This window comes from Sorex araneus, chromosome 5 (genome assembly GCF_027595985.1).
Source record: "Sorex araneus isolate mSorAra2 chromosome 5, mSorAra2.pri, whole genome shotgun sequence".
NCBI classification, from domain to species: domain Eukaryota; kingdom Metazoa; phylum Chordata; class Mammalia; order Eulipotyphla; family Soricidae; genus Sorex; species Sorex araneus.
The window spans coordinates 124,799,778-124,827,623 of NC_073306.1; the positions used below are offsets into that span (position 1 = coordinate 124,799,778).

Here is a 27,846-nt window from a genome sequence, read left to right on the forward strand (position 1 = left end):
CCCGGCGATGCTCAGGGCTGACTCCTGGCTCTGCACTCTGCACTACCCTGGCGGTGCTCGGGGGACCATATGGGATGTTGGGAATCGAACCCAAATCGGCCGCGTGCAAGGCAAACGCCCTACCCGCTGTGCTATTACTCCAGCCCCAGAACTTATTGAGTTTCTAGAATTTACAATTTACCCAGGGTCAGGAGAATCAGGTTATATACACCGTCAAATATACAGGCGGCAGGGACTCAAGAGGCTGGTCCAAGAAGTGGCGGCCAGGGGGTAGTAGGAGCCACTGGCAATAACTCGAACCCCGTACTCTCTGCGGTTCAGGAAAAGGCTCAGAACTAATGCCAGCGCAGACCAAGTGACAAGGGACGAGCCCTCCCCGACTCAGTTTCCCATAAGTCTTCCGGGAAACTACATTTCCCAGACGGCCTGGCGGTGAGTATTTACTCCTAGCTGTTTAGATGGGGTCGATGCTGGGACTGCCCGAAGTCTGGGGACCCCGTTAGGCTGGTGACGGAGACGAGAGGAGGGCAGAGCTGTCGGATCGGCGGGGGGTTTGGGCGACAGAACAGCGGGTAGGGCGTTTGCCTTACACGCGGCCGACTTGGGTTCGGTCCCCAGCAGCCCATATGGTCCCCTGGTCCCCCGAGCCCCGCCAGGAGAGCCCGAAGCAACCCCCCTTTGGAGCATCAACCCAAGCCGACTGTCAGGATAGAGACTCGCACTCGTGCAGACGGGAAGCGTGCCTGGCCTTTGCCCCGTGCGCAGAGACCTCTGGGGAATGTAGTCACTGGGACGAGTCTTTTCATCCGTGTCTTCTGGGTCTAGCTGCTCCCCGGGAAGGGCGGGGGTGGCGAGGGTGTGGGGGGGTAGGACCACGGGAATGGATGGAATACCGGGATCCCGGACAGCGGGGCGTCCGCAGCTAGCAGCCTCGTTTTGGGTTTCTCCTGCGGGAATTTCCCATCTAGCCTAAAGTCCTGCCAGACAACAAATGAAACAAATAATATAAAAAGAAACACGTGATAGTGGCTCCTAAGTCAACACCCCTTTTCGGTTGCCCGTCGGACGACGTTATAAATGTACCCCTAACCATGGCGCTGCGCATGTGGGGGAGCCACTTCGTGCCAGGACTTCCGGCGGGCAATGACGTCTGCGCGCACCGAGCAGCGGGTACCTTTCTTGCAGGGTGGGCAGGGAGGGGAGGGGATGGGAGGGGGACGGGGAGGAGAGGGAGTGGGAGCGGGGAGGGAGGAGGGAGGGGTCTCGGAGTTAAGGAGAAAGGTCTGTAAATGCCCAGAGCGGGCGATCCGCGCAAAAAGAATTGAAGTTCAAAGATCACGAAGTGGCAAAGCGCTTGGCGTTGTCCGTGAAGGTCTGAGAGGCTGCTTGGAGAGTTAGGGAAAGAGTGGACAGATTGAGGCTCCCCTCCGAGTCTGTCTTCTTCTAAACCTTCCCTTCCTGGCAATGAGGACATCTTTTCAAATCTCAAATAGGCGGCTTTCCTCCCTTGATAGGCTTCGTGTCCCCCAAAGGACAAACTTCTCCCACCAGGGCTCAAAAAGTCATTCCTATCCGATATATATATATATATTTTGGGGGTACATCCTGCAGTGCTCCTGGATTATTCCTGGCTCCGCTCTCAGGGATTATACTGTTGACAGGGTTTGGGGACCAGATGTGGTGCGGGGGATTGAACCTAGGTCAGCTGCATGCCAGGCAACTGCCTTATAACCCCTGTGCTGTTTCTCGAGTCCCAAGGTTTACCTTGTTTGTCCATCTTCTTGGACGCTCTGCTCAGCATGTTTCTCCCATGTACTTGCTAAGCAGGTGGCTATTCACCCTGCCTGTCCTATTCATGGTATTGTCTCATCTGTGTTCTTCCCTCTGTACACTCTCAGTTAACGTCAGTCCTCTGGCTATAAAATAATTTGCTTACTGACATCTCTCATGAGATAATACACTTCTCTCTGGATACAGTTTTAGTTCTGTGCAATACAGGACACAAGCTCAGGCAACTGGTCTCTTAGCATAATAGATATAATAGATATCCAATGTCGGGGAAGGGTGACGCGTGCCGAATGTAGACTAGAGACTGAACACAATGGCCACTCAACACCTTTATTGCAAACCACAACACCTAATCAGAGAGAGAGAACAAAAGGGACTACCCTGCCATAGTGGCAGTGTGGGGTAGGGGGAGACGGGACTGGGGAGGGTGGGAGGGATGTTGGGTTTACTGGTGGTGGAGAATGGGCACTGGTGAAGGGATGGGTTATCGAACTTTGTATGGGGGAAACATGAGCACAAAAATGCATAAATCTGTAACTGTACCCTCACAGTGATTCACTAATAAAAAAAATAAATAAAATAGATATCCAACGAGACAGAGACAGAGAGAGAGAGAGAGAGAGAGAGACAGACAGACAGACAGACAGAGACAGACAGACAGACAGAGACAGACAGAGAGAGGAGCAGCCAGCCCTGAGTGCCTGGTGAGACAGTGCTAGTGAGTTTGGTCCATGATGGAATGAAGGTCAGCACCCCCCACAGGGCAGAAAGACACAAGTAAGAGATCAGTGTGCATGGCCTCATACTATCTCATCCACTCTTTTTCAGTCTTTATAACAATTGTGTACCTGAGCTGTATTTTTTTTTTCTGGCAAGAAAAATGGTGCCCTAAGGTCACCATTCAAGTAATGATGAGTATAGTGTAGAAATCTAGATCTTTCTGACAGTGGATAGGGCACTTGCCTTGCATATGACTGGCCCAAGTGAGATCCTCAGAACTGTCTGTGGTTTCCTGAAGTCCATCAGAAGTGATCCTTGAGCAGAGAGCACGAGCCCTGAACACAGCTGGGTGTGGCCCCCCACCTTCACCTCCCACACCAAAACCAAACATTGGTACCCCTAATATTCCCTCTCTCCCCTTTGCCCATATTCTGGTAATTTCTTTGGATTGTGGAAGCAAGCGAGGCTCTGCCTGGGCAGGCACAGGCCAACCTGCCCCCCTCTGATTTACCCCAGTCTGTTCATCCATGTGCGGTGGCCGAGATTAACTGTGGCTTTTGATCTCTTTTGAGATTTATCTATGGGTCTCTGAATTAAGGCCAATAAGTGAGCTTGCATAGCTGTGCCAGAGGTGGTTTGTGGGCATGGCTCCCACATACCTAACTTTTGGTTGTTTAATTTCTTGGTAAACTTGCTCCCAAGTTGTTGGGGTCTGGCCAAAGGCACAGAGGCAATTTGGGGGTGTCAGGAAGGCTGAAGGCATCATCGGGCTGCTGATGCACTCACCCTGCAGGTACAGGTTGACCTGTTGGCGGCAACATACCCCCCTGGTGCATTTCTTTCTTTCTTTCTTTCTTTCTTTCTTTCTTTCTTTCTTTCTTTCTTTCTTTCTTTCTTTCTTTCTTTCTTTCTTTCTTTCTTTCTTTCTTTCTTTCTTTCTTTCTTTCTTTCTTTCTTTCTTTCTTTCTTTCTTTCTTTCTTTCTTTCTTTCTTTCTTTCTTTCTTTCTTTGTCACACCCGGCGATGCACAAGGGTTACTCCTGGTTTTGCACTCAGGAATTACTCCTGGCAGTGCCTTGGGGACCATGTGGAATGCTGGGAATCGAACCCGGGTCGGCTGCGTGCAAGGCAAACGCCCTACCCACTGTACTATCGCTCCAGCCCCTTCTGGTGCATTTCTGACCTTGCCTCTTCAGCATCCTACCTGGAGCCTGGCTCAGTGCAGGTGCTGGATTAATACTGTGGATGACTGAACTGGCCGTTTCCCTTGGCTTAGGTACTGCTATCTCTCTTAGGACTCTCCCTATCATAGTGGACCGGCGACTTTTGCGATCCAGGGGAGGTTATGATACCAGTTATGGAACTGCATAACCATCTGATTTGGGGGTGGGGCACCAAGGGTTAGCTATACAATCAGTGAGCAATAATTCCATAGAAACTTGTGATTATTTGATTTCCTTTCCTTTCCTTCCTCCCAACCCCCTTTTTTTCTTTTTGGGGGCCCTATCCTGCTGTGCTCAGGGTCGACTCATGGCAGTGCTGGAGGATCAAACCCAGGCTGGCTGTGTGCAAGGCAATCATTTACCCACTGTTCTATATCTCTCAGTCTCCGATGATCTGATTTTCAGCCTGACACCCTGTATGTGACATGGAAGCCCAAATGAGTATCTATCATATAGGTTAGAAGCTGTGTGGTTCTGATGAAGAGGTCTTGGAGTCACCCTGGATCTATACTTGAGAGTCTGTGTGGCCTTGGACAGGGTTCTTAGGGCTTCTGAGAACCAGTTTTCTCACGAGTGAGATGAAAGCATTCAGCTCCATGATGGGGCTGGAGCAATAGTAAAGCGGGTAGGGCATTTGTCTTGCACATGGCCAACCCTGGCCCAATGCCCGGCATCCCGTATGGTCCCCTGAGCACCAGTAGGAGTAAATCCTTAGTGCAGAGCTAGAAGTAACCCCTGAGAGTTGCCAGGTGTGGCCCCCAAGCCCTCCCTCCAAAAAAAAAATCCCTGTTCCAAACTACTCCCTGTGATTAAGACAAACACAATCAACCCACATCAAGTAACTTAAAAATGATAATTTGCTTGAATCTGGCCTATTTTATTTATTTAGTTTTTCTAACACTGTTCACTTAACTGTCCCACTGCCAGTGCTGTCTTTCTTTTTTTTTTTTCCCAGATCTTTATTTTCCAGCTTTCTTAGGTTTCCACAGTTCATGTCGGCTACCAGTCATATAGTCTCGTATCCCTTGGCTCTGCCTGAAGTCCACTAATGCCTTAGCAGTGTCTTTCTCAAGCAAAACACAGTATGGTCCTGGTTTTCTCTCTTTTCTTTTTTTCTTCCCTCCCAGTCTAATCTCTACATCCTGGCGAAAACAAATCTTCAAAAATGAGGGAGGTTTCTTTTCTGGCAGTTATCATTCTCACCACTAGATGGCAGATGGGTGCTAGTCATCTGTCTTTGGACCAACGTTTTTTCTGATATACATATATTCCACTTCAATCCACAAAAGCTTCGAGGGGAGTTAGGAAAGTATAAAACATACAAAAGGATAACATGGGAAAAGCTGAGAGAATTTCAGGAAATAGAGAACACCTTGAAGAAATAGATCCAGGATAACATTAGCTCAAGAAGACAGACATCAGGGGAGGGGGCAGATAATCAAACAAACAAACAAATAAATAAAATAAAAAGAGAAGACAGACAGCAATCAATAGAGGCTGCATGGTTGGTGCTGGACAGCTGGTTTTGTTTGTTTGTTTGTTTGTTGTTGTTTGTGTTGTCTTGGAGCCCTGGCTGTGCACAAGGGCTTTCTCCTGGCTTTGCTCTCAGGGATCACTTCTGGAAATGCTCAAGGGACCATATTTGGTGCCAGGGATTGAACCAAACTTGGCTGTGTTCAAGGCAAGCACCTTACCCACTGTGTTATCTCTTTGGCCCCAGCATTGGGCTTCTTCATAGCCAGAGTGGAGAGAAAATTGAGAGGTAATGGGGGTCCCCATATCTCATATGAGGAAAACAAACTAGATATCTAGGAGAAGCACAGTTTTTTCTGACCCCCAAGACTGTGCGGATTCCTCTATGAGTCCTCACAGAGCCGGGATCTGACCAGCAATGCAACAAACACGATAGCTTCGTTGGAGTATTTCCCTGACCCCCTCACCTTTGCATACCTTCAAGTGAGATTATGGAGAGCCAACACTGGGCTTTTTGGAGACAGTAAAGCTTCTGATGAGTGCTCAGGATTTCCTAACAGTAAAGTTTATTCCTCTCCCTGCCCACATTGGGATTTGAGGAGAGGGGACTCTCCTTGGAGTCTGTGGTAACCAGCCTGCAAGAGAGTGTTGTGAATCCCTGTCCCCTGCTTTCTATGCCCTTGTGAGTTCCCTCCTGTTTTGTGCCTGGGTGTGTGTAGGTGGCCTTTATGACCAACAGAATACTGCAAAGTGCTGGTCTGCCATACTGAATTGCTTTTTTGTTTGTTTGGGGACATACTCCAGTGCTCAGGGGCTAATCTCAGCTCACTGCTTGCCGGGAAGTTGTGCCTGGCAATGCTGGAAGAAGCCAGTGATGCTCAGGGGTTCCTCTTGGCTCTGCAGCGCTCGAGGGAACCATATGGGATGCCAAATCCAGCTGTACTGGAAGACAAGAACCCTGCCTGCTGCATATTATCACTCCAGTCCCTAATCAGGCATAATTTTACATAAGTGAGTCAACTTGATTTTTTTTTTTTTTTGCAGGGGTGGTGGTGCACTGGGGACACACTCAATGATGCTTAGGGATTACTCTTGGCTCTGAGCTCAGGAATGACTCCTGGTGGTTTGGGAGACCATATAGGATGTCAGGGATTGGTTTGGACATGGGCAAGGCAAGCACCATTGTACACTACTATACATTGCTCTGGCTTCCCTTAATTTTTTTATAGGAATATTTATTGAGACACTGTAATTTACAAAATTGTTCATAATAGAGTTGTCTCAGGCGTACAATGTTCCAACCCGTCACTAATGTCCCCTTCCCTCTACCAGTATCCCCAGGTTCCCTCCCACCCCACGACCTGCCTCCTTGGCAGTCATATGACACATTTTATTTCACATTACTTGGTCCAATAAAACTTAAAGGAGTGGCAAATAGAATTATCAGAAAATAAATGAAAGTCAATTTGTGATGATTAATTGCTATATGTTTTTAACCTTTCTTAATCTAGTAGAGGACAACTATATGCATCATTAGTGAGTGCCAAACTCAATGGCACATGGTAGGAAGTTCTCCTGTCCTTTAAAGGAGATTTTTAAAAAGCTTCTTGTAAAACTGGTCTCAAGGCAATAATTTATCTAAGCTGTTGCCTGTCCACGAAGCTCTGTGTAGTTCCTTCAAATCTGAATGATAAGTTGGCTGGATAGCAGATTCTTGGTGAGGTGTTCATTTTGTTGAGTTTTTGTATTGTATCCTTCCATATTCTTCTGGCTCATAAACTCTCATTTGATAGATCTGCTATACATATTACAGGCTTTCCTTTGTATATTAAGTTCCTTTTCTGATCTTGCTGCTTTCGACATCCTGTCTCAATCTTCAGATTTTGTCATTTTGAGTATAATGTGTCCTGTAATTTCCCTAACTGGGTCTATACTCACTGGGATCCTTCAGGCCTCTTTGATCTTGGTGCTATAATCCTCAATTCTGGAAAATTCTTATCAATGCTTTTTTAAACAATTGTTTCTTTATCACATTTGCCTTTTTTCATTCTTTAGGGAATGTGATGATTCTTCTTGAACTCATCCCATAGTTCTCTGGTAAGCTGTTCATTTCTTTTCAGACTATTTTCTACCTTCTGCTGTTTTCTAGCATTTTTACTTCTTATCTTGGAGCTCCTCAATCCTTTGCTCAGTTTCTGTTATTCTGCTGTTTAGAACTTCTACCGGCTGGAGCGATAGCACATGACTTGCATGCAGTCGACCCAGGTTCGATTCCTCCACCCCTCTCGGAGACCCCGACAAGCTACTAAGAGTATCTTGCCTGCATGGCAGAGCCTGGCAAGCTCCTTGTGGCATATTCTATATGCCAAAAACAGTAACAACAAGTCTCATAATGGAGACATTAATGGTGTCTGCCCGAGCAAATCGATGAGCAATGGGATGACAGTGATACAGTGACAGTGATACAGAACTTCTACTGACTTTTTTTCTTACCTACCATGTTCTTCATTTCTGTCATTTCTGACTGTAGTAGTTATTTTTATTCTGACTGTCATAAAATTTGCCGTGCTTTGCTGACTACCTGTGCTATTGTTTCTTTGAACTCATTGAACATTCTCATGATAGTATCATTAAAGACACTCTCTGAGGATTTACTAGTGTTGTTTATGTCTTTGGTGATACTAGTTTTGCTCATTGAGCTTGGTGGGCTTCTACGTGTTTTCCACTGTTGTTTTTCTAGGGTTCTTGCAGTGGTAAGGGAGAATCTTTGTAGTTATCCTGCCTGGAAGATGCTGAGGGATTAAGCTCTATGTTGCTCTTTGTCTTTTCTGCCTATCCTTACAGAATGACAAGAAGAATGGCTGTGAGCACCATATAGTTTGTTGAGTTGCTTCAGGAGCTGTGGTGTGGGCCTTTAATATGGCCCCGGCTGGGTTTGGAGGCTGCTAGGACCTGCCTATAAGAACAGGCCTCTGTCTCCCATTGAACCTCCTGTTCTAATAGACCCAGTGATATCAGCCAGGAGCAAGCCTCACCTGGGATGGTGGAGCAGAAAGCGGAGGGTCTCAACTTGGGTTTTGAGAGCAAGAAGCAACAGGTGAGATTTTGGTCTGATGGGGCGGCTAATTCAGGCTCTGTTCATGGAAGCGCAGAGGAAAGAAACTTTTCTTTTTCGTATAAGAAACCTGTAAAGGAGATTTCTCTGTAGAACGAGGGAGAGGGCAAGGACCTAAATGTCCTTGGTCACTGTGGCATCCTGAGTTCCAAGTACACGGTCGGGCATGGAGTAGGCCTTTTCCAAGTCATTCTTTAAGAAATGAGCCGCAATATCGAGTTATTTGGTTATCTGACAACTGTCATTCGTTAAGCACCTACTCTTACTGTGGAACCTCTATGTCTTACGTCTGCGACACTCATCCTTGGTCCTCATTATGTCTTTCTCTACTTGGTGGTTTCTCCTTGAAATTCTTTTCTTCCTCTGTTTCTTTTTAGGGACTAACGTGTCCTTTAACTTCAGTACCAAAAACTTTCTCAGAGAAATAGTCTTCGGAGGTCATCATGAAAAGTAATTTCTGGTCATCATTTTTCCAATATGAGAACCAGAGTTACTCAGAATTTGGGCTTTATTTTCTGCAATTTTGTCTCAGGGCCTGCCCTATTGCTTTCTCTCCCCCCCGCTTTCTTCTTGTTGAAAAATGACTTCAAATGACTGATTCTAAGTAATAACAGTTCAATTACCCTGTGATGACAACTGTCTAGAGTCTATTTTACCCCTTTCAGATTGACTTTTGTGTTGACTTTAACCAGATTTTACTGTAATAGAAATATTCTGGGGTGAAGAAGGCTCAAACAGAACAGTCTGGCTCAGTTTGTACGTTCCCCCAGCCTGTAAGAATTCCTCTCTCCAAGGCTGGCATTGTATTACTTCCTCCTCCACCCCCTCTGCCGTGCCATTATCACCACACAGTTATTACTTATTGAGTGCTTACTGCTTGCCCAATCTTGAGTTGTACCAGTGTTAGTGGCATTATCGAATCTGTGCTAGAGACTGTGAATGGTCTTGGTAATGTTATTAGCCCAGATCCTTCAGGAACTAAATACCAAGAGGGGATTAGATGTGCAAGAGTTTCATGAAAGGAGACGTGGAGAGACCTAGAGAAGGCCAGGAGGGATAACAGCCGCCCAGTGAAGGAGGAAGGGATGTTGCAGGTGGTCCAGCCTGTCCTATGGCTGATGGATAGTTTAGTCTAACAGAGGGAGCCCTTGAGCCAAAATTAGCCCCCAAAGGAGTCCTCTGTCTCTCAGGACGGTGCCTCACTTCCTACCCCATGACATTCCTTCATTGATGAGGTGCCATCCACCTTCCAAAGCCAGGTAGCTGGAGTTCTTAGCCCCAGGCCTCCACTGGAAGACAGTGGACTCTGAAGTGGCTGTGGCCACTTCTTCTTCTTTTCTTTTGAAATCTTCTGGTTTATTTGGCATTGGCAAAGACCTGATGTTGTTTATTTATGTTTATTTTTTGGGCCACACTCGGTGATGCTCAGGAGTTACTTATTCCTGCCTCTGCACCCAGGGATCACTCCCAGCAGTGCTCAGGGGACCATATAGGGTGCTGAGGATAGAACCTGCATCAACCAGGACCAAGGGAAGCCCAAACCTGCTCTACTCTCACTCCAGTCCCCAAGACCTGATGTTAACTATCTGAGTTTTACTACTTCAATCTTCCTTGCAATTAGATGCGGCTCTTTAAGATCTGGTTGTGCAATATAAACTCGAAGATTATGAAGACCTACTAGAAATGCTTCACTGGGGTGGGGTGGGTGGGTGGGAACACATCTGGAAGTGTGCAGGGCTTACTCCTGACTCTGTGTTCAAGGGTCATCCTAATGTCCCGGGGGACAATATGCAGTGCTGGGAAGTGAACCAGAATTGGTTGCAGGCAAGGCAAGCACCTTAAAGCCTGTACGATCTCCCCAGCAACGGGAAATGTTTCTTAAGGAGAGTTGACCCTGCTGGGAGATGCATCTTCCTTCCTTCCCACTGCTAAGACTGTAGGTAAAGAGGCCCCAAGGTAATGAGAAGGGACAACCAGTCAGCCAGCAAGAGTCCGAGGTCCTAATCCCTGGAGACCTTATGCCAGCTGGGGATTGTTTAGCTCTGGGCGTTAGCCTGAGAGATGAACAAATGCTATTATTTGAGCCGTGCGTTGGATCACAGAACAGTGTTTTCTCAATCTTCTCTGAGGAATGGCCTGGGGAATTTGCACAGGTGACCAAAACTCCCCTAGAAATCTTCATTCCAGGCTAAGGTCTGAGCAGCGACTTATCTCAAACAGGCAATCTTAGCTATCTTGGTTTTTGGACCATTCCTGGCAGTTCTCAGGAGTCACTCCTGGTATATGGGATGCCAGGGATTGAACCCGGGTTGGTCACAGGCACAGCACACACCCTGTCTGCTGTACTATTGCTCCGGCCCCTAAGCTATTTTAACAGCATGGAGGTTGTCCCAATGTGGTTGTCCCAATGTGTCCCAGATCGAGCTGTAAGGAAGTCACTACTTCATGTTAAGATTTTTCGTATATTCACTACAGAGACTTGTTGGGGACTGCTCAGGACCCTGAACAAAAGAGGACCCCGAAACCTTTACCCTGGACAAACCGGAAAATTCCATTACCAGCTTTACTTGACCTGAGGCACAGGTGCCCTTGTGACAAAGGAAATAGCCAAACTCAAGAGGTAAAAGTAGCCCAGGGCAGTTAACTAAGAGATGCCATTAAGCCCCCCATTAAGTAGAATACCTTCCTCTACCTTGTGCATTCCTCCTGCCAGATGCTCCTGCCAGATAAACCCTTGCCTTCCTCTCCCCACTATTTCTCAATCTACTCTTGAAGAATGTTGTAAGCCCACCTAATACACCCCGAACCTTTCCTTATTTGGTCTGAGAAGACACTTCCCTGATGATTGACAACTTATGTACCAACCCCCTGCTAAGAAAAGTATAAAACCAGCGTGGCAGTTAATAAAGTTGCCCTTGATCAGCATGTGTCGTCTTGGGCCCCCTATTTATTATCCTCACTAGTTTTATTTCAGGTCGGAACCGCTCACAGAACCCACCCAATTAGGAGCGCTTTCCACTGTTGTCTCTCTGCGGGCCAGAGAGATCTCCAGGGGAAAGCGCAGAGACTGGCACACATCAAAAAGACCAAGAGCAACTAATGCTGGTGTGGATGCAGGGAGAAAGGGACTATTCTTCATTGTTGGTGAGAACGCCGACTGATCTTTCTGTTTGGAAAACATTATGGGCATTGCTCAAAAAGCTAGAATTCCTCAAAGAGCTTCCATATGACCCAGTAATACCACTTCTGGGAATATACCCTGGGTGCCCCAAAACACAGCAAAAATGTTATCTGCATTTCTATGATCATTGCAGCACTATTCACAATAGCCAGAATCTGGAAACAAACTGGTTGCCCAAGAACAGATGACTGGTTAAAGAAACTATGGTACATCTACACAGTGGAATAGTATGCAGCTGTTAGGAAAAATGAAGTTATGCAATTTTCTTAAAAATGGATGCTCATCGACAATATGCTGAGTAAAATGAGTCAGAAGATGAGGGATAAACAGAATGATTGGACTTATTTGTGGTATATTTTATATATACATACATGCACACACACACATATATATACAAATATATATATATATATAATATGAGCCCAGTACCCAAGGACAGTAGAAACAAGGTCCACAGTTTGAAGCCTACCTCAAATGCTGGGGGAGAAGGAAGGTGAGATAGAAAATGGATCACCATGACAAAGATAGTTGGAAATGGCCATTCTGGATAAGAATTGTGTGCTGAAAACAGATAAAGGAAAAAACATGATAACATGATAACCTCTCAGTAGCTGTATTGTAAACCATAATGCCTCAAAGGGGTGGGAGCGAGGGAGAGAGAGAGAGAGAGAGAAAGTGCAGATGCCTGCCAGAGAGAGGTTGGGGGGATGGGTGGGGGGTGATGGGAGGGAAAGTGGGGACATTGGTGGTGGGAAATGCACACTGGTGGAGAGACAGGTGTTGGAACACTGTATGACTGTATACCAGCTTTGTAACTCTGTACTCGTGGTGATTCAATTAAATAACAAAAAGAAGATTTTCGTGTCTTCCATGGGACTGGTTTGTGGGGCTCAATAGGACAGATACTGAGCTCAACTTTCATAGATTCAGTCAGTGGATCTTTTGTGGAGTTCAGGGATTTGTACATGTCAAATGCCTCTGTGATCCTGATGTTTGTGATTCAGAGAGTTCAGCCTGGGGGGCGGTCCTGACTTAATGGGTTGGAACACCAGTGCTGGAATAAGATAAACCTGAGTTTCAATCCCCTGCCAGCCAGATGACCTGTAGCAGGTTAATTAAGCTCCGTACGCCTTAAGTTTCATCATTTTCAAAGAGAAGTTAATAACAAGACCTGCCTTGAAGAGTTGTTGTGAGAATTAAATGAGATAATTTATGTAAAGCTCTTAGCTTTGCATAAATAAGCTCTCTAGTAATGGCAGCGATTGCTATTATCATATGCATGCACCCATCTCCTGAATGGTATAGGCACAGCGTTCCCTTACTACAGATAATTTATCTTAATCTCCAGGGAACTGTGATTCACTTGGGGTTAGTATACCAGCTCTTCCCCCTTTTTGTTCCTTCTTCCATCTCATCTGATCTTTGGAGTGAATGCCTGCCTGTGCCTGTGGATGTTGAATAATGGTTTTCTAGGACGTACTCCCCTACCTCCCCAGCTGCCACCTCCCTGGTCCCCCTTCTCTTCACCATTCAGTCTGCCCAAGAATCATCTCCATCCGATGGCTCATCTTCTCACTTCTCTCCTGACCCCACGATAGTAGTTTTAAAGATTTTATTATTGAATCACTGTGAGATAGAGCTTTACAAAGCGGTTCATAATTTGGTTTCAGTCATACAGTGTTCCAATATCCATCCCTTCACCAGTGGACATTTCCCAGCACCAGTGTCCCCAGTTTCCCTCCCATCACCTCCCTCCCCTTGCCCCCAGCCTGCCTCTATGGCAGGCACTTTTCTTCTCTCCCCCGTTGTAGTTTGGATTCTGCAATCGCAGTTTTGCTGCAGTGACTGCCAGTGGGGCAGCCAGTGGCACTCCAGGATATTCGAAAGTTCTCATCCCATTGGAGCCCCTGGCAGTGTTGGATGCTCTTAACTGCTTCCTTATTCCTACTTGAAATTTGGCCCTCTTCCCTTCTGAGACTCTGCTGCTCTGTTTCTCCTTTTAAATCTGTGCCCTCATCCTCCAGCCTTTGCTGAAGCTTTACCCCTGTCCTTGTCTTTACACAGCTCTGTCCTTTGCCCTTTCAATCCTGCATCTGCCTTTGATTCCTTTTCACTCTTTCTTCCTTTTCTCTGAAAAGAGACCGTGATCATTCAACACTCCTGGAGTTTCAGCTGAATTATCTGCCTTCCTAAGATACCCTGAGCTAATGCATATATTTTCTGCCTTTGCCTTGGGTAAGCTAAATCAGTTTTGCTCCAGAGTCGTCTTCACACATTCTGTTATAAACCTTACAATGCCTGTGAATCTAGGACCTGGATTTTCTACAGCTCAGGCCCCCAATGATGTTTCAAGTTACATAAGTACTGGGATTCAGCTCATCACTGCAGGGACACACAGTACCTTGTAGAGGAGCTAGGACCAGTCCCACGTTCTCCCAATGACTCATTCTATGTCAAATATTTCACTTTTCTGGTTTCTATTTTCTCACTGGTGAAATGTGTGAGTCAGACTAGTTATCTCTGAGGTCTCTTTTAACCACTGGCACTGTTATCTGGCACTATTTTCTAAAGTGGCACACTCTTGTTCTACTCCTAGGATTTATGCTAGAGAATTGTTCCCAAGTGCATAAGGATGTGTGTGTATGAGAATGTTACTTGTAGGAACCAAGTACCCAGCAAGGGGCAACTTAAGGTGACATACGGTGTACATGCTCCCTGGTGGTTTTGCTCGAAGTAATTGCCTATTGACCTGCTCAGAAATGACTTTATCAAGAAAGTCTTGGCTGATAAAATATGTGTATACATAGAGAGACAGTAAGAGTGAAATTAATATTGTGGTTAGAGAGAGAATTGCATTTTAGTGCGAGCTCTCCCTTTCTTATGCAGACGAGAAGATGCATTAGTCCTAGCAATAGAGCTCAGATACCACTTTTGTGTTGTACGTTAGAGTGTCACAACGTGAGGCAGCTGTACCAGTGCAGATCAGAAAGATGCTGTTAAAAGGAAAAAAAATAACAAAAAACAAAAATCAAACACACAGGGCTGGAGTGATAGCACAGCAGTTTGCCTTGCAAGTTTGCAAGTTTGCAAAGATAGCAAGTTTGCCTTGCTCGTGCCCAATCCAGGTTCGATTCCCAGCATCCCTTATGGTCCCCTGAGCATGGCCAGGAGTAATTCCTGAGTGTAGAACCAGGAGTAACCCCTGTGCATCGCCGGGTGTGACCCAAAAAGAAAAAAAAAAGGAAAAAAAATAACAAAAAACAAAAATCAAACACACAGGGCTGGAGTGATAGCACAGCAGTTTGCCTTGCAAGTTTGCAAGTTTGCAAAGATAGCAAGTTTGCCTTGCTCGTGCCCAATCCAGGTTCGATTCCCAGCATCCCTTATGGTCCCCTGAGCATGGCCAGGAGTAACTCCTGAGTGCAGATCCAGGAGTAACCCCTGTGCATCTCCAGATATGACCCAAAAAGAAAAAAAAATATGCTATGGCATTTTAGAGAGCAGGGACCTATAAAATATAGGGATATATAAATATTTAATTATATACTATGTGAATATGTGCATACACTTTTACATGCAGAGACATACCGCTAGATGCATCAGTCATTTCTGGAGCATGTTCTAATTAACAATGTTTCATTGGTACAATGGAGAGTGCAGCTGGGAGTTTGGGGTGACAACCCCCCCTTTATTTAATTGTTTATTTTTTTTATTGAATCACCATGAAAAAAGTTATGAAGCTTTCAGGTTTACGTCTCAGTCATACAATGATCAAACCCCCCTCCCTTCACCAGTGCACATGTTCCACCACCAAGAACCCCAGGATACCTCCCGTCCCACCCACCCCCACCTGTGTGGCTGATGATCTTCACTTTATTCTCTCTATACTTTGATCACATTCAATATTTCAATAGAAAACTCACTATTATTCTTTGGAATTTTCCCCCAACAATCAAACCTGCTGGAAAGGCATCATTTGATAATTTGTTTTACATTGCTGAGAATGAAGAGGATATGAGGTCGCAGCCGCGTGGTTTTGGATTTCTGGTATTTTAGTAATTAAGTCCAGAGAAATTTCTGCCAGAAGTTGCATCACTGCAAGCTCGTACCTCCAGTTACTGGGTTCTGTAAGATGGTGGTCGCCACTGCCACCACCACCACCACCACATGCAGAAAGGAAAGGCTGAGAGAGAAAAACGTTTCCCCTCCCTGGGTGGCATGGGGTCGCAACAGTTCACAGTTTAGAGGCATTTCTGTAAGAAGCCGCTGGGTGCCGAAATTAGTTAGTAGGCCTCCGGGATCATGGTCTTTTAGGAGCAGAGGAGCCGTTCGTGTGCGGCCGCTCTGGGTCTTGTCTGGGCAGAGAGCCGAGAAACCCCTTTTTTGTTGTAAGTGCAGATCGCTCTTCAGCTGCTTCTCCCAGACCCAATGACTAGAATCACTTCTGACTGATCTGTGCCCTTCTTGTATCAGTTGTTTTATATATAGTAAATTTATATATAATTACATACATATTTTTGTTTGTTTTTGTTTTGGAACCATACCCTCTGCAATGCTCAGGGGTTATTCCTGGCTCTGTACTCAGTAATTATTCCTGGCAATGTTCAGGGGACCATGTGGGATGCTGGGGATTGAACTTGGGTCGGCTATGAGCAAGGCAAATGTCCTACTTGCTGTGCTATCATTCTGGCCCCAGTTGTTAAATATTTTGAAAATCATTCTAGTCAAACCCTTTAACTGTTTGTATGCTAAATTCTTTTTCTTATTTTCCTTTTTCTAAACTATGGGCATCTGTCACTTTCATATTTTAAAACAAACTCGTTACTGAGGGAATTCTGATCCTTTGGGAGTTCCTGTTGGCTGGATAACAAGCTCCTCTTTGGGTTTACCATGAATATTTCTTCTCTCTGCTCTCTCTGCAGGTCTGTGAGTGGAACGGCTTGCTCAGCCCTGTTCTCAGAGCTCTTTTCCTGCAGATACATTCACAGTAAGTCATTTTGTCTCAGCCTATTGATGAAGAGGCCTAGGGGCCAGAGGGCTGATTATGGTTCTAATTCATAATTATACAGTGATTTTTCATGCTGTTCTTGGAATCCTGACTTCCTCGCAGTTTGAGTTTGAATTAGAACGGTCTGATTTGATTGAAATAGTAGATAGAGGCTATGAGTATTAAAAGAATTTGGCATAGTAACTGGAAATGGGGAATATCAGAACCCAGACATCAGTGGTTTTTGTTGTTGCTTTGGGGCCACACCAGGTGGTGAACAGAGCTTACTCCTGGCTCTGTGCTTTGGGGGTCACTCCTTGAGGAGCTCAGGGGACAGGATATGGTGTTGGGGATCAAATCTTGGTCGGATGTATGAAAAGCAAATGCTTTACCTCCATTCCCATCTCTCTGGTCTTGTGAATGAGTGTACTTCATCTTCAATATTAACTATTTACTATTTGCAGATGACTGATAGAGAAAAATAAAATGACTTTTCCTAATATTCTAGAAGTGGGAACTGTTATGACATTTCAGTGATCTCTTTATTTGAATTTTTTTAGGTCACTCTTGGTCCAGTGGCTAGGGGACCCTGTGGTGCTGGGGATAAAGCCTAGGCCTTTTCATGCCCAGCAGGTGCTCTGACTTTTTGGGCTTCCTCTCCAGCCCCTCAGTGGCCTCTTTAAATCCAGACATGAACAGCCTGTGCTGTTGGAGACTGTCTGGGGCTGAGACAATGTCCCTTGAGTTGGGCAGATTTTTTATTTTTCATTTTGGGTCACACCCGGCGATGCACAGGGGTTACTCCTGGCTCTGCGCTCAGAAATTACTCCTGGCGGTGCTCGGGGGACCATATGGGATGCTGGGAATTGAACCCGGATTAGCCTCGTGCAAGGCAAACACCCTACCTGCTGTACTATTGCTCCAGCCCCTGGGCAGATTTTTGATTCAAATATACAAGATGTTTCTGTGGTTCTGGATCAAAATCAAAAAAATTAAAAAATATCTTTTGCTTATTTCCGTGCAATAAAGAATCTGTTCTGGGTCCCTAGACAATGGATTCTAAATCTTTGGCATTTGGGGGCTGGAGTTATAGTACAGTGGGTAGGGTGCTTACTTTGCAAGTAGCCAACCTGGGTTCCATCCCTGGCACCCCATATGGCTGCCTGACCCCCACCAGGAGTGATTCCTGAGCACAGAATCAGGAGTAAACCCTGAGCATGTCATGTGGCAAAACAAAACAAAAATCATTGATATATATATTTACGCCCAAGATTTTTGTTTGTTTCATATAGCACTGTAGCACCATTGTCCTGCGGTTCATCGATTTGCTCGAGCGGGCACCAGTAACGTCTCCATTGTGAGACTTGTTGCTACTGTGTTTGGCATATCGAATATACCATGGGGAGCTTGCCAGGCTCTGCTGTGTAGGCGGGATACTCTCGGTAGCCTGCTGGTTTCTCCTCGAGGGACGGAGGAATCGAAACTGGGTCAGCCATTTGCAAGGCAAACATCCTACCCGCTGTGCTATCGCTCAGGTCCCTTTTAAAATATATATATAGGGGCTGGAGTGATAGCACAGCAGGTAGGACGTTTGCCTTGCACGCGGCCGAGCCAGGTTCGATTCCCAGCATCCCATATGGTCCCCTGAGCACGGCCAGGGATAATTCCTGCAGAGCCAGGAGTGACCCCTGAGCATCACTGGGTGTGACCCAAAAAGCAAAAAAAAAAAAATATATATATATACATATATATAATAAATATTTTGTTTTTAATATATATGATATATCATATATAATAAATAGTTATATACATATTTATATAAAATAAATCCTGGTGGTAGGAGTCCTGGCCACTGAGATGACTCAGGCTACAGTGTGTGGTTGGAGGGGCAGGGCTGTGAACCACGAGAAATAATTGTACCTCTGGGGAAGAGAGGAGCTGCTGCATGGCCAATGAGTCAATCAAACGTGCCTCTGTGATGCAACCCCAGGGGAAACTCAGAAGACACAGAAGCCGGTAATGGGATCCGGCTGTCAGAGCTCGAGTCACATGTCAGCGTGCTGGTGGGTAAAAAGCACGTTGAGCTCGCCAGATAACAATGAAGCGTGGGGCCCTCACCTGTGTTTTCCTCCCTTTGACTCTTGTTCACTTGTTTTCTTTCCCCACCTGCACGTGTGCTGACTGTGGCATCCGCCTGTGTCCTGTGAGTCTAAGGAATCACTGATCCTGTGGCGGCGGTGGGTACTCGAGAAGTCATGCCCGCTGGTCAGCTGGTGAGGGAGCTTCCTGGCTCTGAGCTGGTGTTGGAAGGGAAGCAGCTTTATGGGGTGGGGGGGGGGCTGTGCCGTAATCTTGTCAAGTTGGACTAATCCTGTGGAGTTGGTTTTAGAATCATTGAGACCTCTATGATTATTTATCTTGAAATTCAAAGCTTAAAAAATGTACAAGAGGGGCTGGAGTGATAGCACAGTGGGTAGGGCGCTTGCCTTGCATGGGGCCGGCCCAGATTCGATTCCCAGCATCCCATGTGGTCCCCCGAGCATCGCCAGGAGTAATTCCTGAGTGCAGGAGTAATTCCTGAGTGCAGGAGTAATCCATGTGCAAAGCCGGCAAAACAGTACAACAAATACTTGTGCACTTTTAGCTTTCAGCTTTAAATTTGTTAACATTTTCCAATAGTTGGTTTACTTTTCTCTCTCTCACTGTTTCTCTTTTTTGTTTTGGGGCCACACCCAGGGATGCTTAGGGATTACTCCTGGCTCTGTACTCAGAAATTTGTCCTGGTGGTACTCAGGTACCATATGGGATGCTGGGGATCAAACCAGGGTGGGGATCAAGCCTAGGTTAGCTGCATGCAAGGCAAGAGACTTACTGGCTGTCCCAGCTCTCTGACCCCTCTCTGCTTCTTTTCTTTTTTTTTTTTTTGTTTTGCTTTTTGGGTTACACCCAGCATTGCATAGGGGTTACTCCTGGCTCTGTACTCAGGAATTACTCCTGGTGGTGTTTGGGGGACCATATGGGATGCTGGAAATTGAACCCGGGTCAGCTGCGTGCATGGCAAATGCCTACCCGCTGTGCTATAGCTCCAGCCCTCTCTGCTTCTTTTGAGGCCACTTCCTGGCATTGCCCAGGGATCACTTCTGGAGGTGCTGGGAACCGAACCAGGTTGGCCTCAAGCAAGACAAGAGCCTTAACCCCCATACTATCTCTTTGATCCTTTTTCTCTCTCTTCATCCATGTGTAGTAATTTCCCTCCTAAGCTAGTTTGTCATATCACCCCTAAACATTTGATTTTTGGGTCACACCTGGCAATGCACAGGGGTTACTCCTGGCTCTGCACTCAGGAATTACTCCTGGCCGTGCTCAGGGGACCCTATGGGATGCTGGGAATTGAACCCAGGTCGGTCTCGTGCAAGGCAAACGCCCTACCCACTGTGCTATCGCTCCAGCCCACCCCTAAATATTTTACCAAAACTTTCCCAGAACCAAGGCAATCTTCTCCATACCTCCAGTATCATGGTCACACCCATCAACCCACTAATATCTGATAGGACAAATTGTGTTTTTCCAAAGTAGCCTTTCTAAGCTTGACCCTTAGCTAAAAGTTCCTTCCCTTTCCTTCGTTGCTGGTGCTGTGGTGACCAGGGGCCACAGACTTCGGGTTGTGGTTCTCGTATATGTGGTTGTGGTGCTGGCCGGCTCTTGTTCATCTCTGGTTATGGTGCTCACACACTCAGCTGTGGCACCAGCCTGCCTGCACACTTCCATGGCGGTCCTAGCACACAGGCTCACATGGGCCATACTTGTTCAGTTTTGGTGTTTGTGCATTTGACAGGTGTAGTGCTTGCTGGGAGCTACTGCAGTGTATACACACACACAAACACACACACACACACACAGGTCCCTCCATGGGCTACAGCGTTCCAACATCTTTAGTGTTTTCTGGAGACAGGGGCAAGGGGGCCGTCTCGCACTCATGACTGAGGGTCGCCTGCATACCGGGCTGTGGTCTTCTACATCTTTCAGTAATCAGGTAGTGGTGCCTGCTCAGGGTTACCCCGCTTGGGTTCTTGTGTTCTTTCACGTGGCGGGACACGCACATAGGGCCTGCACTTGCTGACCTTGGTGCTGCCCATCTGTCCCGACCCTGTGCTCTTGCCTCCCCACATCTACCTCCTCCCCAAACTTGTTCTGTGTCTGGACTTGCCGTCCCCAAGAACGGGGCTACTCCCCATCCTGAGGTGTTCCCCTGAAGCCTGGGCAGCATCCTGGATGCTTCTCTGGTCCTTGCCCTGATGGACCCCCCATCTCTAGTACCCCCTCAGCTAAACCACTGTCGGGTGCAGCCAGTCTCTCCTCCTCCGCCACCCACTGAATCCAAGCCCCTCTACTATCTCTTCCTTCCAGCTTCTCCACTTGCAACCCTCTGAAGTGGCTCTCCACAGGGCCACCACGATTATTTTATTTATTTATTTATTTATTTATTTATTGAATCACTGTGAGACAAAGTTACAGACTTACAGGTTTTCATGCTTACGTTTCAGTCATACAATGATCGAGTGCCCATCCCTCCACCAGTGCCCATTTTCCACCACCAATGGTCCCAGCATCCCTTCCACCACCCCCACCCTGTCCCCTTCACCCCACCCTGCCTCTATGGCAGGGCATTCCCATTTGCTCACTCTCTCTTTTTGGGTGTTGTGGTTTGCTACAGAGGTATTAAGTAGACATCGTGTTCAGTCTATAGTCTATTTTTAGCCTGTATCTCCCATCCCTAGTGGGCCCGCCTAGGACCCTTTGCTTGGTGATCCCTTCTCTATCAGAGCTGTTTTTTCACCTAGCATGTGAGGTCAGTTTCCAAGCTGTGGAGTACTCCTCTTGATACTTATCTCTACTATGCTTGGGTGTTAGTTTCCCGTTCTGTTACTTTATATTCCACAAATGAGTGCAATCTTTTTATGGCTGTCCCTCTCTTTCTGACTCATTTCACTTAACATGACACTTTCCATGTTGATCCACCTATATGCAAATTTCATGGCTTCTTTTCTAACAGCTGCATAGTATTCCATTGTGTAGATGTACCAAAGTTTCTTCAGCCAGTCATCTGTTCTCGGGCACTCGGGTTTTTTCCAGATTCTGACTATTGTGCATAGTGCTGCAATGAACAAAAATAGGTGCAGATGTCACTTTTACTATACTTTTTTGCATCTCTGGGACATATTCCCAGAAGTGGTATTGCTGGGTCAAATGGGAGCTCAATTTCTAATTTTTTGAGAAGCGTCCATACTGTTTTCCAAAAGGACTGAACCAGTCGGCATTCCCACCAGCAGTGAAGGAGAGTCCCTTTCTCCCCACATCCACGCCAACCACCATGATTATTTCTAAGAAATAAATTTGCTCACTGTGTATCCATAGCTTTGTGTGTTTCAGAGGCTCCAATCTTGACAAGGCCCTGGGCCTCTATCTCTCGCATCCGGCACCCTCATCCTTCCTCCAGCTCTCTGCTCAGCAGCTACACTCCTCTCCCCACTTTCAGTGTCTTAAGCCGCACACACCTCCTCTTCTGTCCTCCAAGTGGTACCCACCTGTGTTCTTTTTTTTTTTTTTTACTTTTTGGGTCACACCCAGCAATGCTCAGGGGTCACTCCTGGCTCTGCACTCAGGAATCACCCCTGGCCGTGCTCAGGGGACCATATGGGATGCTAGGAATCGAATCCGGGTTGGCCGTGTGCAGGGCAAACGCCTACCCGCTGTGCTATCGCTCCAGCCTCAACCCACCTGTGTTCTTGTCTGTGTGCTTCTTCCACATCTTAGCTCATTAGTGGTTTTCCTGGGGGGTAGTGGCGGGGAAACCCCTGTTATGCCATCTTAGAGCACTCTGTGTTTTCCCTCTCAGTTCTTCTTATAGATTGTAGTCTCTAGCTGGTCAACACTCCCTTAAGATCTAGCATCCCCAGGGCCAAAGAGAGAGCCCAGCACCCCAGCTGGTCCCCCAATCCCTCCAGGAGTGATCCTTGAGCACAGAGGCAGGAGAAAGCCCTGAGCATGGCTGGGTGTGGCCCCCAAACAAAAACCAAACAAAGATCTAGCATCATTGCTGGCAAGCTGCCTAAGCAGCCCGCAGGTCTGTCTACTTCTCCTTGGCCGCCCTGGATGGAGCACAGTCCGAGGCACTGAGGGAGCCCTCCCTAAATATCTGAGGATGCTGAAGGGGCTCTGGGAGGCCTTTTGAGAATTCCAAAGGGCATGTGTTCTCATGCAAACCTAAAAGAATTCATTTCAGACTCGCTTACAGACCTGGTAAGTCTGATAAAATATTATCTATTTTATCTGCTCCGTTTGACTTCAAAAGTCCATGGGGATATATATTTTTTTTAAATTTCAAAGCAGCTCCTATATTTAAACTTTTTGAAAAGGAAGGACTAGCATTTCCTCCCGTTTTTCCATTATGTCTTGAGCCATCTAAGCTCAGAGGGTGGCCACGGCAGCAAATGAAGTGAGAGGCCATTGATATGCAAATTTGGTCATTATAAGATCAGAGGCCCCACCCCCACAGCCTCCCCGCTCAGTTCTTTCCAAATCAAAACCAATTTGCATTAAAAAAGAATTCTCCCAAACTTGAAATTATTTTCCAAAACTAAAATGCGTAGAAATTAAGATTAGGGGCTGGAGTGATAGCACAGCGGGTAGGGCGTTTGCCTTGCCCTAATCCGGTCGACCCGGATTCGAATCCCAGCATCCCATATGGTCCCCCGAGCACCGCCAGGAGTAGTTCCTGAGTGCATGAGCCAGGAGTGACCCCTGTGCATTGCCGGGTGTGACCCAAAAAGCAAAAAAATAAAAATAAAATACACATCTGCATAAATATATTTAAAAAAAGAAATTAAGATTAAACTTGAAAAAAATGGAGTTTTAATACACACATGATTGTTTGGGGAAGGAAGCTGATAGTCCTCCAATATTTGGTTGTTTGGCTGTGAAAGGGCTCCTGGATGGATGACTTTTTTTTTTTTCTCTCTTTGGATCACACCCAGCAATGCACAGGGGTTACTCCTGGCTCTACATTCAAGAATTACTCCTGGCAGTGCTCGGGGGACCATATGGGATGCTGGGAATCGAACCCAGGTTGGCTGCATGTGAGGCAAATGCCCTACCTGCTGTGCTATCACTCCAGACCTGGATGGAAGCTCTTTTCAAAAAAATTAAAAAAAAAAACTAAAATTGACTCACCATGAATTACTAAGTTACAAAAGTATTTTTTATTGAGTTTCAGGTGTATATTGTTCCAACAATGATGGACACTCTTTTTAAAATTTTATAAGTTGGTTACAATATTTGATTACATTTAATATTCAAACACTAATCCCACCACCATTACACCTTCCCATCACCAAATTCAGGATGTTTCCATCCCAAGCCCCAAGCCCTGTCCCAAAACAAAAACTAAAGAATATGTTTTGTATTGTCTTTTATGAAGAACTGCTGAATGTGCTTACAAAACAGTGTTCATGTAGGAAACAGTGTGAAGATTGTTCGATTTTGGGAGGAGCCATTAAGACATTCTATAGGATATCGTTAACATGTTGTTAAAGTTTGGGTGATGTGAGCTTTGGTATGTATGATATATATGTCTGAATATATGTATATATGCATACATATATTTCCCTCTAGGATTGGTTGTCTACTGTTTGAACTTCATCAAATATGGTGTGGTAATTATGGAGAATGGGTAGGGAGTGTCTTATGATGTGTCCAGGAATATCTTCACTCATATGTGAGGCTCAGACCGAGCGTGTGAAAAGCGGTCTGGAGTGTGGCAGAGGTTGGACTGTGGAGGTTGCCTGGTGGGGCTGGGTCCCTTGGGGTGGGGAGGGCTCTCACCCGTCCCCGCTATGGGGCACCTGGAGTGAAAACAGCCTGGCGCAGAGTCTGGTGGCATGGCTATGGGGACCTCATTTTATGCTCCCTTCCGGGAGAAGCAGCCGTGTGATCTGGCTGATGACGAGATGATCTGGCACCGGCAGGACGTGGCTTATGGGCGTGACCCCTGGGTTGCCAGAGACTGGGGGAAATGGGCAGAGGATCTCCACTCCTGGGTCCTGTTGAGCCCAGAGGATGGACACTCCTTTTTTTTTTCTTTTGGGTCACACCCGGGGATGCTCAGTTAGGGGTTACTCCTGGCTCTACACTCAGGAATTACTCCTGGGATGCCTGGGATAGAATTCGGATCACCAGTGTGCAAGCAGACACCCTACCCACTGTACTATCGCTCTGGCCCTCTGATGGACACTCTTGACCTTGTGGCTGACCACTGTAGGTTTCCTGAACCTGAACACACCAATCAGTTGATGTAGTTGGAGATATTTTCTTTCTCCTTATATATATATGGAAGAAAATATAATATATTATAATACAATATATTATAATATAATATATAATAATATTATATAACATATTATATTATAATACAATATATACAATATATTATAAGGAAGAAAATATAATATATATTTGTACATATAAATATATATTTATATATATCGTATATATAAATATATATATTTATATATAATAATATATATATTTGTATATATAACAAATATATATATATTTCTTTTGGGGCTACACCTGGCTGTACTTGCTCCTGGCTCTATACTTAGGAATCACTCCTAGTGGGGCTCCGGGGGTATTATGGGGTGCCGGAGATTTAACCCAGGTCAGCTGTGTGCCAGGCAAGCACCTTACCCACTGTACTATCTCTCCAGCCTACCTGCTATACTGTCTCTCCTCTATATTATCTCTCGAGTCTCTTATTTTCAAGTGACAGATGCTAAGTCCTAGAGGGATCAAGTGATATATCGAAGATTCAAATCTTCATACCCCAGAAGGCACTCGTTCCTCAGCCTGGTCTTCTAAGGTCAAATCCTTCACAGCACTGTGTCTGTCCTTGGACCTCGGCCTGCTCCTGGGAGCCCATCCTTTGCCCACCAGATTTCACAGGAGCCTGAGAATGTATTTCCAGTCACGTGGAAAAGAGGCAAAGCAAATTCCTTACCCATAATAGCGTGAGGGTTGGGAGCCCTTCATCTGTCCTGCTGCCTAAACCTGATTTCACACCAAAGCCCCAAAGGTACCGAAAAAAAATCACCGTGGGTGGCTGGATGCCAGGGTTGGGATGATGACTGGAGGAGCACAGGAGAGGGATGTTTTCAGCCAGCTGGGGGAGGGGGGAATGGGTGTGGCTGCCAAAAAGGGAGGAGCCTGGCTCCCCGCTGACCGCTGACCTGGTCTCTGGGGTGGTGGCTGCCTGCAGCCCGATGGGTCATAGACTTCCTTCTGCTTTGAACTAGAGTGTCCTTCTCTGATTCAAAGGAACTTTTCTTCTTGGGAGGGCGGCCGGGAGTGAGGCAGGGACCAACAATGAACGAGGGGTCCTTTTATCACCACATCCCCACCAACACTCAATCTTTTTGATATGACCCTTACCTGCACAGAGCTCCAAGCCAAGGCCATGGAGAGAACACCCGAATATAATCCCTTCCCCAAAGCCACGAGGGATGCTCTCCTTTCGGAGAGGCCCCTGTTCCCCTGAACACGCTCTTCTTCCCCTTCCTTCTCTCCTACTTCCTAAACACAGATACGACCTCACTAATTGCCTTCTCCAGAAATTCTTTTGAGCTAGACTAGTCCATGAACTCAGAAAAGAACCTGGCAGAGCAGGTACTGACTGTTCCTTTCCCGCAAAGAGCTTCAGCCTGAGAACCACAATTCGTGAAAACTCAGCTACCAGCATCCAGCTCCCAGACGAAGTGGGTCTAAGGCACAGCTCCACGGCTGGTCTCAGTGAGTCTTTACAGGGTTTTAATGCTCCACCCCTCCACCTCCACCCCGTCACCCCTCCCCTCCCCTCCCCTCCCCTCCCCTCCCCTCCCCTCCCCTCCCCTCCCCTCCCCTCCCCTCCCCTCCCCTCCCCTCCCCTCCCCTCCTCTCCTCTCCCCTCCTCTCCTCTCTCCTCCCTCCCCTCCCCTCCTCTCCCCTCCCCTCCCCTCCCCTCCCCTCCTCTCCCTCCCCTCCCCTCCCCTCCCCTCCTCTCCCCTCCCCTCCCCTCCTCCCTCCCCTCCCCTCCCCTCCTCTCTTCTCTTCCCCCTCCCGTCCCCTCCCCTCCCCTCCCCTCCTCTCTTCTCTTCCCCCTCCCGTCCCCTCCCCTCCCCTCCCCTCCTCTTCTCTTCCCCCTCCCGTCCCCTCCCCTCCCCTCCCCTCCTCTCTTCTCTTCCCCCTCCCCTCCCCTCTCCTCCGAGCAGGAGCACATGCAGGCTTTTTGCTTGTTTTGTTTGGGGGCTACATCTGGTGGCAATCAGGGCTACTCTTTTTTTTTTTTCTTTTTGGGTCACACCTGGCGATGCACAGGTGTTATTCCTGGCTCGTGCACTCAGGAATTAATTCGCGTGGTGCTCGGGGGGACTGTATGGGATGCTGGGAATCGGACCCGGGTTGGCCGCGTGCAAGGCAAACACCCTACTGGCTGTGCTATCGCTCCAGCCCCATCGGGGCTACTCTTGGCTTAATGCTTGGGGTCGCTCCTAGCGGCGCCCGGGACCAAACTGGCCTGTGTGCGGAGCGTGTGGTCCAGTACGTTGGGATACGTCCTGGCCCTTGTGCGGACTTTTATGAGTCATGGATCCAGCTGGGCTTCTCAACAAAGCCAGGTGGACCAAGTGTCCACGTGGTGGAGCTCTCTCTACTGGGGCTGCCTCCTCCTGCTCTGAGGCACCCCGCTTGCAACAGCAGGAGGCGCCGAGCCCACAGTTCCTGAGCTCTGTGTCTTCTGCAAATGACTTTTCCGCTCCGGCTTCCCGCCTGTGGCAGTAGATTCCACCTCACAGGGCTCTCTTGAGGCTCAAGAGATGCGGTAATGGGAACTGCTTAGTCTGGTGCCTGATGTCGGAGATAAACAAAGCGAGGCCAGAGTCGTGAGCACTGATTTTAATCAGCGAGAGCTATTACAACGGGGAAAAGAGCACAGTGTGAACGGAATTCAGCTTGGATTTGTGCCCGGGTTGACTGGATGTGTTAAAGGGAGCACAGGGCGGAGGGGAGCCGCGGCTCAGTGGAATTAGGGGAGCGAAAATGACAACAACGGGGATGGGGCTTCATCCATGTGAAACCTGTGGACCCAGAGAAAAAAAGGACTTTTTTTTTTTTCTATTTTGCTCCGCAGGAAACGTTTCCTCTCCTCTGACAGGGCTGCCTCTGAGGATGCTGAAGCCAGCAAGACAATGGGTTTGTGTGTTTGTGAGCACTGTTGGCAGAGAAGGCAGGGAAAGGGTCGAGAGTTTATCTTCTCATCCCCCCAGTTGCC

The 27,846-nt window shown here is 47.0% G+C and overlaps 1 long non-coding RNA gene across 1 annotated transcript in view; it reads left to right on the forward strand.

The window, feature by feature from the left end:
- Positions 1-1,005: 1,005 nt before the first annotated feature.
- The window catches only part of LOC129404925 (uncharacterized), a 27,315-nt gene continuing 474 nt past the window's right edge, over positions 1,006-27,846 (forward strand). Inside the window, exons 1-2 of the long non-coding RNA XR_008630260.1 lie at positions 1,006-1,170; positions 16,423-16,487. This is a non-coding gene — a long non-coding RNA (uncharacterized LOC129404925). The remainder of the gene's footprint in view (positions 1,171-16,422; positions 16,488-27,846) is intronic.